Source organism: Papaver somniferum, chromosome 1 (assembly GCF_003573695.1).
Source record: "Papaver somniferum cultivar HN1 chromosome 1, ASM357369v1, whole genome shotgun sequence".
NCBI classification, from domain to species: domain Eukaryota; kingdom Viridiplantae; phylum Streptophyta; class Magnoliopsida; order Ranunculales; family Papaveraceae; genus Papaver; species Papaver somniferum.
In genome coordinates, this window is record NC_039358.1 from 158,375,659 (window position 1) to 158,391,008 (window position 15,350).

At 37.6% G+C, this 15,350-nt stretch overlaps 1 pseudogene; it reads left to right on the plus strand.

Moving 5' to 3' along the window:
- The first annotated feature begins 6,094 nt into the window (after nt 1-6,094).
- On the plus strand, nt 6,095-13,708 carry LOC113352819 (annotated as a pseudogene).
- The last annotated feature ends 1,642 nt before the right edge of the window (nt 13,709-15,350 follow it).

Sequence of the window (15,350 nt, forward strand, 5' to 3'; positions counted from 1 at the left end):
AAAATTAGCGGTCTCATAGATGATAAGGATCGCATCTCTGATCAAGGTGCTAAGGCTTTGGCGAAATTCCAAAGACTTCTTGAAGTTCAACTTGAACGAGATGAAGCTAACCGCAAAATACCGAGCTCTGCGAAGAGAAAACCAAATTCGTTCTCGTCTTCTTATAATAATGAGGATGAATTCGCTTGGGCTGCGAAAATCTTAGACGATGCCAGAAAAGATTTAGGTGTAAATGTTAGTCTCCAAGTTGAGCATACACCTTGATTAGAGATATGATTTCTGACAGAGAAGGTTATTAACTGTTCTTCTTCACTAATCTTTTGTTTCTTATGAATTTTCATCAAGTTATTAATTGATTGCCTTTTGCTCGCAGATTCTGAAAGTAGATATCGAAAGATTGAGGAACTTGAAGCTGAAAAAGAGGAACTCGCAAAGAAGTACTAGATTAAAGAATCAAATCAAGATCACTGTTGCGAACTTTAAGAACGATGCTATGCATTTTCGCAATCAAACTATTCAAATGGTTTGTGATGACCATAGTATTCCTCATTCTGATTATCCTTGTCTCTTGGAGGAGATCCCAAAGAACATTCCAGTCTGACATCTCTGCTGATGAAGAATCTGATGGTGATGAAGGTTCTGATGGAGATAAAGTTCTGATGCAGACGAAGAAGGGAACAAGTCTGATGAAGATGATGAAGGATCAACTAAGAAGTAGTCTTTGTTTCTTTCTTTGATCTTCTGTAATACTTGTACATTTATTCCTTCTTTCTGTATATTTGCGAATTCTTTTGGTTCCATATTCCTTAATATATGAGTTTCTTTCATTTTGACCTGCATTCATTAAAACAATTCTTCCTTGCAATACGGTTAATCAATATAATCATTAATTTTTGAATTTTTGCGTAAATATATCTATGGAGACAAATAACATTTTCTAATTTCATTCATTCCCATACTTGCCTCTGTTATTTGTATCCAAATGAGAGATTTTGCAGATTTTTCTTATTTTGTGCCTCAACTTCGCAGTTGTTTATGTATAATTTCGCAATCATATGCGAAGTGAATTTTGATTCTTTTCAAAATCTCATTCCTGTGTGGTCTTATTTTGCCTTCCTATTAAAGGTCTTATTATGCCACCTCTTGTCATTGCGACAAAATCGCAGGACGTCTTGCACTTTCATGCAAAAACCCATTGATCTTGCCTTAACTTTTTCTTTTGTATTATGGCCTCTTCAGGAATGTTGCGACAATATGACAGGCCTAAATATTCTTGCGAAAATAAAGCCCCATGACATTGCCGTCTTGCGACGAAATCGCAGGACGTCTTCGCACTTTCATGCGAAAACCCATTGATCTCGTCTTATCTTTTTCTTTTGTATTATTGCCTCTTCAGGATTGTGCACAAATATGACAAGCCTTAATACCCTTGCGAGTAAAAAGCCTCATGACATTTGCGTCTTAAGACACTTATCAGCTCCCTAATGGAGGGTGCCGCCCTTATCTTCCCCCTGGTTGCCCCTTCAAGGAGGCGTACTCTACCATACAAGGTTAGCTCCTCCCATCCAGTCTTAACAACAACCAGTTGTTTTCGCAGCCTCTTATCCCTTTTACCTATAGGGTTTATGGTTACGAGACTGCACCCTAAGTGGGGTTTTCTTCGGGCCGAGTGCAGTATAAGCCAAGACTTGTCAAGAATGGCAAGGTACGCTCCACGCCCCTGGCACTCTTGACTCAACCGTGTACCTCGGCGCCTTGATCAGATTCTGCACTCCTTGGGAGAGTCCTTATTACCTTAGTCGCCCAACCTAAGTCATATGCTTAAGCTGAGAATCCAAGGTGCCTCTCCCGGATGGGCTTTATTGACCCCAAATCTCCATGACTCAGGTTCCGGTGGCGGTGTAGCCTTTCCCTGAGCCATGCAACAGGTACCCCCTTATATGACGTACTTTAGGTCTTACATTTGCCTCTTGCGAAATTGTATTCGCGAACTAGGGTGTACGCCATAAAGGTTCGCCCCTTTCTCTTTTGTCATTGTTCTCTGATTGTCTTTTGTAGAATTCATTATCTCTGCGAGATTCTCGCACATCATCATATGTATTTGCATTTCGCAATCTCAATTTTGTCATTCAATAAAATGTATTTTTGAGAATTTTATTTATTGCGAGAGTGTCGCAACAAATCAATCATTCATACACTTATTTTTTACCTTTCCATCTTGCTTCTTTGTTATTTTCTGCTACTGCTTCCTTGGTAGTGGTATGTTCACCATTTTTATTCTGAGCTAGCATTAGTTTCGCAACATCTCTTCTTCTTTTCTTTCGATTGCATCCACCATCAACCTCTCACTTCTTTGTGTCTCTTTGATTTTGTGTCGCCTTTCCTTCTTGTTTGCTCTTCCTTCGCAGGATTCTACCTCAGTTTCGTAACACCTCTTTCCTTCAACCCAATCTCCCTTTATGATTCCTACACCGCTGGGGTGAGGGAATTTGATGCACTGGTGGAAAGTTGAAGCTACACCTAGAATCCCATGTAGCCAAGGTCGACCAATTAATGCATTGTAGGGTGATTCTACATCAACGACACAGAATAGGATTTCAGAAGATATTCCCTTCAATGGAATTCGCATAGTAACCTCCCCTTTAGGCTTGTTGGCAGTACCATTAAAACCATATATCTTATATGTTGATGGTATAAGATCATCATCTCTTCCTCCCATAGTTTTATAAGTATGATAAAATAAGATGTTCACAGAGCTTCCAGTATCGATTAGAATCCTATTAATTGCCCATGAATCTTCAGCTTCATCATCCTCATCTTCTTTCGGTTTTGGATTAATTTCTAATTTTACTACCAATGTATTATCATGTACCTCTTCACCTTCGGGGATTTCTTCTGCGGTAAAAGAAATAATCTGTTTCTGCCATTCCTCTAGTGGCGAGATTTTCGCAATATTCATAATTTCTCTTCCATCATTATCTCTTGCAAACACTCTACTCAAAACATTGTCATGAAAATCTTCAATTGTCTTGTATGAATGTACGATAGAGTGACAGAATAGATTCTTTGCTTTTGCACCAACTTCTATGAAGAATGTTTCCTTCTTTTTCATCGTGTTTACTTTGTGATGCTCTGGTGGTGGTGGCAATGGTTGAGATTGTGGGTGCCCTACCAAAAAGTGGTTTAGTTTTCCTTGATCTATCATTCTCAGAATAATTCTTTTTACATTTCTGCAATCATTTGTAGTATGTTCATGAAAATGATGATAAGAACAAAACTCATGACTTCTGTGGTTTGGAGGTGGTTCCGTTCCCATGTTCCATGGTGTTGGTATATTCTCCATCAAAATTATAGCTTCCCATATTTTCTCCACACTTGCATTTAGAGGTGGCATCTTGATTTCTTCCCATACTACCTTGTGACCTCCTTGTCCTCTATTATAGTTTTGTCTTTGACCTCCATAAGTTTCTTGCGGCTGATCGAGCCTTTGAATCTTGTTATTTCCACCACGATTGTAGAGATTTCTTTCTCTTTAATACTCCTCTTGATCTAGGCTTCCAATAGCCACCAGCTTTTGATGATTGTTACCCGCCACCTTCTCTTGTTGTACTTGCGAAGTGCTCGCCACTGTGTTTATTAGTTTGGGTAATAAGCTTGCATTTGTTGTTTGTGAACTGGTGTTCGCAACTGGGTATGATTCCATTTCATTTTGCCTTTCCTCTAAAGCAATATATTCCTCTTGAAGTTCTCACAATTCAGTCATTGTGATCGTATTCTTGACTCTGAAAATTTGGATATACAATAGGTTGGTTGCAAACATAGCATTGATAAATGATAAGATAAGATATCTCTCATCCACACGGCCAGCCATTTCACTACACATAGTGCTCCACCTTTTAGTTAAGTGCTTCAAACTTTCGCCAATCCTTTGTTTTAATCCAAACACGTCTTCAATACCAGGTCGCGAAGAATTGTTACTTATATATGCCCCCATGAATGTAGTCTGCAAATGATTGAAGGATGTTATTGTATTCTTTGGTATACCTTTGAACCATTTTAACGCCTCCCCTGTTAAGCTGGATGCAAAATACTTTCATAATATGGTATCATGATTTTCCCATTGCAACATGCACCTCACGTAGGCTTTAATGCGTTGAACTGCACAAGTTGTTCCATCAAAAATGTTGGTTAATGCGGGCAAATTGCATTTCGGAGGTATTCCTCCTAGTTGTACTTCCCTTGTAAATGGAGTTTTCGCAGCTTCTTCTATAGCTTCATCTAATTGTCTTCTGCCTACTTCTCCTCTATTATTTAGCATTCCTCTCATTTCTTCTAATTCTTTTAAGATTTGTTTATTTACACCTGAATTTTGATCCATTGGTCTTTTTAGCTTCGCCTCCCTTCTTGTGCGTTCATATCTTTCTTCTCTCGCGAAATTTTGCATTTCTTCTTCATCATCTTCATCTCGTCTTTTTCTGCGATTCTCTTCCTCATCTCTATCTTGAATTCGCATATGATGATGTCTCTCGTTTTCCCCTCCATGATTTTGTTCATTTCTTATCAATTCCATTCGTTGTCTTTCAGCCATCCTCTGTACTCTATCATACTCTTCATTGATATTACTGTTATTCCGGTTTTGTGTACGCTTTCTTTCTCGATTGTCGTGATTGTTCTGGCGAATTGTCTCCTGAAGCTCTTGTTCTTCCATTTCCGCTCTCAATCTTTCACGTTCGCAAATTAAACGTGCTTGTTCAATATAATGTCTTTCAATTTGTTCTTCAATCGTTTGTTGATTTCTTTGAGCTTCCCTCTCATGTAAATTCTCCTTCTTTCCTCTCGATTCCCTTCGCCATCTTGATTATTTCGTCCCTGACGTTGTCCATTCTCTTGATTTTTATCATTTTGCCTATCATCAAAAGTTTCATTTTGTGGAACGTAACGATCATCAGTCCTTTCTCTATTTTCGCGATGTTCTTCATTAGGATTTGATATTTCTTCTTGAATATTATTTCCAGCATTAATTGTGGGTGAGTTTCGCCTCATCTCTCTTCTAGTCGATCTTGAGTATGATTTTGTAGTACTTATCGATCTTCTACTCTGTAGTCTCATATTTTCCATCCTCAACTCGTGATTTTGCCTTGTTAGATTTGCACGTTCTTCTGCCTCAGCTCTTCTTTCTTCATGTATTCTTCGTCTCAACGTTTCTAACGCTCCAATTTTCTCATCTCCATGAATTTTCCTTCATCTGATTCTTGATTTATCTCTACCTGTCTATGGTTTCTGGTTTGCTGCTCTTCTTCTACTTCTTCTGCTGAATTTGATTGCCAAGTGTGTATACTCACCCTATCATAATCTGTATTCCTTCCTTGTAATAGTGTTTGTTGAACTGGTGGTTGAATTTGATTTTCTCCATTATTTCTCATTCTAGTAGATTCTCCCATTTCACTTCTTTCCCTTCCAGCAATTCTCTTGCTTCTTCTAACAGTAGTTGGTTGTTCTGATGTATTTCTTCTTCTAGCCATTTCTTCAATGTTAACGAATTGCAAGAGATTATGTAAAATTCTTAACCAATTACTCCAAATCTTCACAAATCTCAATATTAATCTTCAATTTTTTCTAGAATAATCTTCAATCTCTCCCTGTTTCTAGCGCCATTATGTAGTTGCAGGAAATCCTACACTACACCCCTCACAAGATTTTATTAACATTCAACTCATTTTAGATTAACAATCTTAATTTTATTGATGAATCTTTGAACAATCTTACAAGAAAAGATAAAGGAATCAAGAATAACCACTGCTCTAGATTTTCTCTCTCCTATTTATTTGCTTCTCAATCAGAAAAAGATCTCTCCTTTTCTTTACAACTGAGCGGCTATTTATAGGGAATTACGTAGTTGATGACAGCTAATCTGTCCTTTATTTTCGGATATGACTTGCGACATTCTCGCATCCTTACAAATGTTAATCTCGCAAACTCTCTAATTTTCGCAGGACCATCACATTTTTCTCATGATTTAGCTGATGTCGTTTATTATTTCGTTTCTGAAGTTGTTCTGCGACACTGTTGTGTTGTGTTTTTAATAATTTCGCTGAGGCATTATTGCTGCGAGATTCTGATCCTACATATGGGTTACAAATAGAAACAACCTAATTACTAGTTCATTAGGAGTTCTAAAAATGAATTCAGATGGAAACATTATAATTTTCAGTGGAACAAAAGATGTGATCTGGTCTTCAAATTCATCAATGACAGTTAAGAATCCAACTGCACAACTCTTGGATACTGGAAATTTTGTTCTGAGGGATGGAAAAAGAGAAAGCTATGTATGGCAAAGTTTTGATTACCCATGTGATAGTATGATAGCAGGAATGAAACTTGGATGGAGCTTAAAAGAAAACCGAAACTGGAGTATGTCGTCGTGGAAGAACGCAGATGACCCTTCTCCAGGAGATTTTACTTACAAAGTTGACCATAGTGGGCTTCCTGAATTCATTCTTCAGAAGGGATCAGAAATTCTGTACCGAAGTGGGAATTACGATGGGATTATATTCGGTGGAGATCCTGAGATTAAGAGTACCCCTGTATATGATCCCATGTTTGTCTACCATGCAAATGAAATGTATTACATATTCGAAGACATATATCCAGAAAAATCAAGGTTTGTCTTGAATCAAACGGGTTCAATTGATCATCTTAAATGGGATGATATTAATCAGGAGTGGGTTGTTGTTATAACATTGCTTAGAGACAGCTGCGATAACTATGATCCATGTGGTGCACATGGTACATGTAACATCAATAATGTGCCTCCATGTGGGTGCTTAAAAGGCTTTACACCAAAATCACCACAACAATATAGTGATGCATTTAATCCATCTGCAGGATGTCTTCGAAGTTCTCCATTAGCTTGCAGTAGGGAAGAGGGTTTTGTAAAGTTTACAAAGGTGAAATTTCCTGATAATTCACAAGTGCTGGACACAACGAACAACTGCGAGAAGGAGTGTCTCGCAAGATGTTCTTGTTCCGCATACGCTATAACAGATGTAGCTAGTTGCATTGTCTGTTCAGGAGACCTGCATGACATAAGGAGTTACAACGATGGATGGTCAACCAATATTTATGTACGGATGTCAGCTAATTATCTCCGTAAGTTAAATTGCTTTTATATTTTTGTAAAGAATGCCAATTCAAAATTCAGATACATTCATGTTTAGGGCTGAAAAGGGTGTACCATTTTTGTGACTAGGTGATATACATGTAGAATCAAGTAACAAGAAGAAGATCATCGTATCAGTGGTTTTAGGAATATCTCTGTTGGGTTTAACTGCAATCAACTTCCTTATAATTCGACAGAAAAGAAGGGCAAGAAGAGGAGGTAAATACTTCAATACAATCACAAGTATCTTGGGTAGTACAGAAAATGAAAAAGAAACTGAAACGACAAGGTAGAGAATTGAAGTTTTGTTATTATCAAAATCTTGGATTACAATTTTGTTCTTCGAAAGCTAAATAGATAGATATCCTAATACATATTGATTAGCATATTTACACAAAATAATATTATTCCTCACTTAACTTATTATGTAACCATAAATATAAATATATGCGTATCTCCAATAATATACATATATATGCATATTTCCAATACTCCCCCTCAAGTGGGAGCATGAAGATCACGAATGCCCAACTTGCGAAGAAGTAGCTCAAACTGAGGACGCCCAAGAGCTTTGGTGAAAATGTCTGCAAGCTGAGCGGTTGTGCGAACATGAGAAGTAATAATAGCACCGGATTGAACTTTATCGCGCACATAATGACAATCAATCTCAATGTGTTTGGTGCGCTCATGAAAAACAGGATTAACAGCAATATGAAGAGCGGATTGACTATCACAGTAAAGGCGCATAGGTTGAGAATGAAACACACCTAGAGATTTCAATAACGCTTTTAGCCACGTGAGCTCATTACAAGTATGCGCCATGGAACGGTACTCGGCCTCTGCAGAAGAACGAAATACTATATGTTTCTTCTTTGTCTTCCAAGATATATGTGAGCCTCCCAAGAAAATAAAGTAACCAGTAAGCGAACGACGACTAAGAGGACATGACGCCCAATCAGAATCACAATAAGCAGTAAGTTGAAGAGCACTATCCTAGCGTAAAACAATCCCTTAACCTGGATGACTCTTAAGATAACGAAGAACTCGAAGATCAGTTTCAAAATGTGCAACTCGAGGAGAATGCATGAATTGAGCCAATATATGTACCGAATAACACAATTCAGGATGCGTAATGGTCAAATAAATCAAACGTCCAATAAGTCGGCGATACTGAGATGAATCTGAATACAAAGGTCCATCATCTAGAGCCAAACGATGATGTTGATCAATGGGTGAAGCAGCTGGTTTGGCTCCAAGAAGTCCAGTCTTAGAAAGTATATCCAAAGTATATTTTCGTTGAGATAAAAATAGACCATCAGTACCTCGAGATATTTCAATACCCAAAAAATACTTGAGAGGACCTAAATCTTTCATATGAAAGCACCGACTTAAGTATGTCTTAAAAGTAGCAATAGCAGCGGAATTATTCCTAGCAATAATCAAATCATCAACATAAACAAGTACGTTAATGGAATTCTCACCTCGTCGTAGAGTAAATAAAGAGTAATCAGCATAAGACTGTATAAACCCAAAAGTCTTAAGAGCACTTGCAAGCTTAGCAAACCAATTACGTGGAGCTTGACGAAGACCATATAAGGATTTGTAAAGACGACATACCTTGCCCGAAGAAGTAGTCGAATAGCCTGGAGGAAGTTGCATATATACTTCCTCATCAAGATCCCCGTGTAGAAAGGCATTGTGAACATCCATTTGGTGCAACTCCCAATCTTGAGCCACTGCGACTGCCAAAAAAGTTCTAACCGAAACCATTTTGGCTACGGGAGCAAAGGTTCATGGTAATCAACCCCTTCAACCTGTCTATTACCAAGAACAACCAATCGAGCTTTATATCTTTCTACACTGCCATCATAATTATATTTAATTTTGTAAACCCATTTACAACCAATAGCCTTCTTCCCAGGCGGAAGATCAGTAATAGACAACGTGCCATTTTTATCAAGAACATTAATTTCCTTAGACATAACTACACGCCAACAAGGAAGACGAACAGCCTCCGCATAACTGTTAGGTTCTTTAAGAGTAGTAATCGCCGCCAAAAAACGAGTATGATTAGCGGAAAATTTTGCACAAAACACATAATTAGTTATGGGATAAGGCGTACCTGAGAACGTTGACGAGTGCGGAGTAGAAGAGCCGGGGTCTATAGCTTGAATGGTGTTACATACATAATCCTTTAACCGTGTATTAACCCGAGACCGAACACTACGTCGAACTGCCTTATCAGAATTAGCACTAATAACATCACTTTCAGTATCAGGAGTTACAGTTGCATCAGAAGAATAACGGACCAGATCTTGCCTTTCTGCAATATCTGACATGTCTTGCTGGGGCCAATATGAGACAAAACCATCTTCTAAAGTAACCAATGATCCGTCTGTGACCTTTGGAATTCTGTCACTTTCTGTGACTATTGGACTTCTAGCACTACTAGACAAATCCAGTACCTCATTAAACGGAGTAGTAGTTCTGTCACTACTAGACAAATCTCGTGTCTTACTGCCTGGTACAGTAGTTCCCTCACTATGAGACGGATCCCGCACAACATTTCTTTCACTGCCTGGAACAGTTGTGTCGTCATTGCCGGACAACGTCTGTTCTTTACTTCCTGGACCAATTGTACAGTCACTAGCTGTGGATTTATGTCCGGATGTATCGGACAATTTATGTCCGCTTGTACCTGAAGAACTACCCGGATTAGCAGTACCGTCAGAAAAAAACAAGTCTGGTTGTTCTCTATAGATTTCTAACCTTCTATCCAATTGAATTTTGGATTCTTCATTATTATTATCCAAAGGAACAACATGATAAGGAAATTTGTTTTCAAGGAAAATTACATCACGAGACACAAAAAATTGTTTGGTTTCCAAATCAAACAAGTGCCAACCCTTTTTTCCAAAAGGATAACCAACAAATATGCAACGTCGACTTCGTGGATTAAACTTGTTACGATCACGAGGGACAATACTTGCATAGCACAAACATCCAAATACTCGAATATGAGTATAAATAGGTGGCTTTCTATGTAACATTTCATAAGGAGTTTTCCCATCGAGCAAGGTAGTAGGCGTGCGATTAAGAATATGAGCAGCGATTAGAATGCACTCACCCCAAAACCGAAGAGATAAATTTGCTTGAAATCACGTGCTACATTCAATATATGACGATGTTTTCGTTCCACTCGCCCATTTTGTTGTGGCGTATCTACACATGAAGTTTGAAATTCTATTCCTTGTTCAGAAAAAAATGGAATCAATGGACGAAACTAAGTACCGTTATCACTGCGAACTTTCTTAACATGTCTATCAAATTGTGTCTTAGCCATAGCACAAAAACTCTGAAAATTTTTCACCACCTCAGTTTTATGTGTCATCAAATAAACCCAGACACAACGAGAATGATCATCAACAATAGTAAGAAAATAATGTGCACCACAAGAAGACGATGTACGATACGGACCCCATACATCACAATGAACTAAACTGAAGATGTCATTTGCTTTATTCTCACTTATAGGAAAACTAGCACGTGTTTGTTTAGCCTTAAAACAAGTATCACATGGTTCATTGAGAAACTTCTGACAATCAACTTTATTCATACCAGGAAGCAAAGAAATAATCTTATTAGAAGGATGACCTAAACGCTTATGCCATAAGTAATAATTTTCACCAGTAGTAACTCGATGTGCCATAATCTGCGCTCCACTGTGGAAGATATAGATCCCATCTCGTTCCTCACCAACACCAATCAACGTCCTCGTAGTGCGGTCCTGTATCACACACAACTTATCAGTCAAAGTGACAATACATTTCAGATCTTTAATTAAACACGCTAATGAAATCAAATTGCAGTGAAGATCAGGGACATATAAAACACGATATAATCTCATATATTTTCCAAACACCACAGTGCCTTCACATGAAGCAGCTGTGTACGCGCCGTTTGGAAGTTTTACGGAAGAAAAACCTATTTGATATGTTTTGCAAAAGAACTCTTTACTCCCTGTCATATGCCTCGAAGCCCCTGTATCAAGTATCCATTTCCTAGAAAAAATTTCACTCGAGCCCTCCTTATTTGAAGAATTAAACATATTCACAATAGCTTCCCACTGTGCATCAGTGAGTGTATTAGCAAGTGGTAGTCGATCTTGCGAAGAAAGATAGCTTCCAGTTGAATTTGCATCAGTATTCATAAGTGCCATATTAACAACGACTTGTTCATCTTGTTCATAATTATCACTATTCAATTTCACCGGAGAAATCATCATACCCGTATAATTTGAAATCGAATCAATTTTAGGTTTATTTCGAATCTGGCTCAGATGCCATGAAACGACAAGGTAGAGAATTGAAGTTTTGTTATTATCAAAATCTTGGATTACAATTCTGTTCTTCGAAAGCTAAATAGATAGATATCCTAATACATATTGATTAGCATATTTACACAAAATAATATTATTCCTCACTTAACTTATTATGTAACCATAAATATAAATATATGTGTATCTCCAATAATATACATATATAAGCATATCTCCAATAGAAACCAACCTGCTGCACATAAGACTTATCGTCTGAAAGTTTAGAGGCTAGTCCCAGTCTCCAGATAGCTCATCAAGCTTCTTTTTCTCTAATTCCTAAACCACCATTTTCTGTTACAGGTATAAACATAAATAATCACGACAGAGATTATAACATGAATGGAAGTCAGGAGGAAGATCTAGAATTGCATGCATTTCACTTGGCTACCATTGAAACTGCCACTAATTACTTCTTTTTTGCAAACAAGATAGGCGAGGGTGGTTTTGGTCTTGTTTACAAGGTAATGTTTTCCAAATATGGTGACGGAAAAACACAAACACTAACCAACACCAACGCACGTGAATCAGGCACTGAGCATTATTTTCACAGTAATTCCTTCAACATAATAAAACATGTATGAGCATAGCACGTCACAATTGTTTGGTAATGATAAACAGGGTCAGTTGTCTACGGGACAGAAAATTGCAGTAAAGAGGCTATCTACACATTCAGGACAAGGCATAAGTGAATTCAAGAATGAAGTTAAGTTGATTGCCAAACTTCAACACCGCAATCTTGTTAGGCTTCTGGGTTGTTGCATTCAAGGAGGAGAAAGGATGCTAATCTATGAATACATGCCAAACAAAAGTTTGGATAACTTCATTTTTGGTAGCTGTCTCAACCTCTCACACCTATATTTCATTGTTTTTTTCATGTATGATCGAGTGCAGTACTAAATCCAATCCAAATTGACTCTCAGATAGAACAAGAGATATTTCACTAAATTGGCTGAAGTGCTTCGAAATCATTGTTGGGATTGCCCGAGGACTGATGTATCTTCATGAAGATTCAAGACTAAGGATAATTCATAGAGATCTCAAAGCCAGTAATGTTTTACTCGATGGTGACTTGAACCCTAAAATTTCAGACTTTGGAGCTGCTAAAACTTTCAGAGGAGATCAAACTGAAGGAAATACAAGGAGAGTGTTCGGAACTTAGTAAGTACACAGAACTTTATAAGCATTATTTCACACAAGAAACAAAAACTAAAGAAGGGAAATGGTATCTTCTTTAACCTTAGTATTTTTTTCTATGAAAAAATGCAGCGGTTATATGTCTCCGGAGTATACAATAGATGGACTGTTTTCAATGAAATCAGATGTCTACAGTTTTGGAGTTGTAGTACTGGAGATAATAAGTGGCAAGAAGAACCGAGGGTTTACTCATCCAGACCATGATCTCAACCTTCTAGGACATGTACGTACCATATTTGACACATCGATTTTTCATTGCATTTGTAGAAATTAGGCTTAGTTTTTTTCAATTATGCACACCTCTCTACTTTAATGATAATCTCTTAAAAGTAAAAAACCTGCTATGTGAACTGCTCAGGTATGGAAATTGTGGAATGAAGATAAGGCCATCGAAGTAATGAATTCAAACATGGAAACTCCTTTTCATGTGCCTATATCTCAAATTTTAAGATGCATCCATGTGGGACTTCTATGCGTTCAACAGCGTCCAGAAGACAAGCCGGCTATGTAAATGGAGGTTTTAATGTTAGGAAGTGATGCTATGACTTTACCACAGCCGAAGCAACCTGGGTTTTCCTCGGGAAGGTTTTTACTGATACCGAGTCATCGTCTCGTGAGAAAAAGTTTCACTCTGGAATCGAACTAACAATTGCTACAATAGAGGGCCGATGAAAAGATTATTTCTGGAGTTTCCTACACATACAATTTTTCACTGTTGTACTATACACCAACTATATAAGAAAAGGAAATTTCCACTTCACGAAATACCAAAAGCATGTCTCTCATGACGATCAATTTCATCTCTTAGTCTGAAAAATGAAAGGAGTTCAACTTCACTGGCAAAGCATACAGATGCAGCAAAAAGAAAGCACCGACACAACATCTATAAGTTGGTGTTTGTCAGACGACATTTTCACGGAAAATATCTATGTCCTACTCCATACAGTCTAAACAATTCCATCTAAACATGTAATCCCTATTGCTAAAAACATTTTTTTTCTATGAAGAATTGAAATCGAATCTATTTTCATTTCGAGTTAATAACAAAAAGTTGAAGTGCTGATGGAAAATACAAAAATTCAAAGATATAAACACACTCACCAGTGATGGCTGAATTTTCATTTTTATTTTGTGATGCTTTCCTCCACCATCGATGATACCGGAAAGGATGAAACAAGGGTGAAATACGGATGTACCCCTGTTTTTTTATGCCATTTCAAATATACCCCGTTTTTTTGATTTTTGCATATGTACCCCTGTTTTGACCGTCTTTTTTTGAAAAAACGGTAGATGGAAAGTTATCCTCCACGTGGACAGCTAAGTGGCCTTAAAAAGACTGTTTAGTCCTTTTAAAAAAAAACAAGATGTTTAGTGTATTGAATTGCCGATTTCAGCTACTAGTTAACTCAGTTCCAGTCCGTGTACAAGGCACTATCTCTTTAACACGTGGCATTCTAAAATTGACCCTGCTACTTTTTAATAAAAGAAAATACTAAAATTCTAAGGCTAAAAACTCAAAAGGAGAAAAAAAATTCTAAGGCAGAAACTAAAGAGGAAAGGAAGAAAATTAAAAAGAAAGTAAAAATAAAGCTAATATTAAAGAGAATGTCGAGAGCGTCGGTATCAGAAACTCAAAGCTTAAGGGATTCGTCGACCTCCTCCATCTTGCTGCCCTTAGCATCATGTTCAACAAGTTCGGGCATCTCTAGGTCAGCTCTTGTGTCAGTATTATCTTCGTCGATGCTCACACCCAACTTCAATATCCTATGGATTCTTTCACGGAAGGTAGTTGGCTCAACAATGAATCCCTCAAAGCTTGTGGTTGGCTCAACAATTGAATCCCTGAAATAGAATCTGTAACTCGTGTGCTGCGAACTTCACCACTAATTTTCCCATCGCAGTAATTGGCATCTGCAACCGCAGGAACATAATCATCAAGCGTACTCTATACTGACCCATAATACACTATAGTGAAACTAGTCATAAGAAACGGCCATTAATCGATAAACTACTGACATTGCAACTGAGTTGTGGAAAATTCAGCATCACCAATGCATACACTGGACGCTAAGGATGTGAGAATAGTTGCACATCAATGTGAACCACTCAGCCTTGGTGCCTGTAAGTTTCCTTAAGTCACTCATCCATGCTATAGATGATAACTCCAGGCATGAGAATATGCTTGGCCAAATAAAATGACTTCTTTGTCAATAGTGTAAAAACTTTCTATAATTAATTAGCTTTCATTCCATTGCCTAACTGATCGATCATGTTACCGTCTAAGATGGTTAAAGGCTTAGTGGAGATGGTGACACTGACACATGTTCTGAAATCTAATGTACCAGTTAATTACTTAATAAATAATAAGCCATGACACAAGCTCTCGATGAACGCCAATGTGGTCCAGAGATGATGTAGCAAATATCTGTTATTATCAAAGTGAAACATGACATTAAGAAATGCAAGACTTATTTTAAAACTTTGTGATCCAAATTAATTCACGCATCAAGATATTCAAAAGCAAAGAAAAATATCACAAGAAAAGCTACAACAAAACTGTTCATCACGACCGAGATTCATGGTTCCACTGTATCAGATCAATCAATGTCAAAACATGAG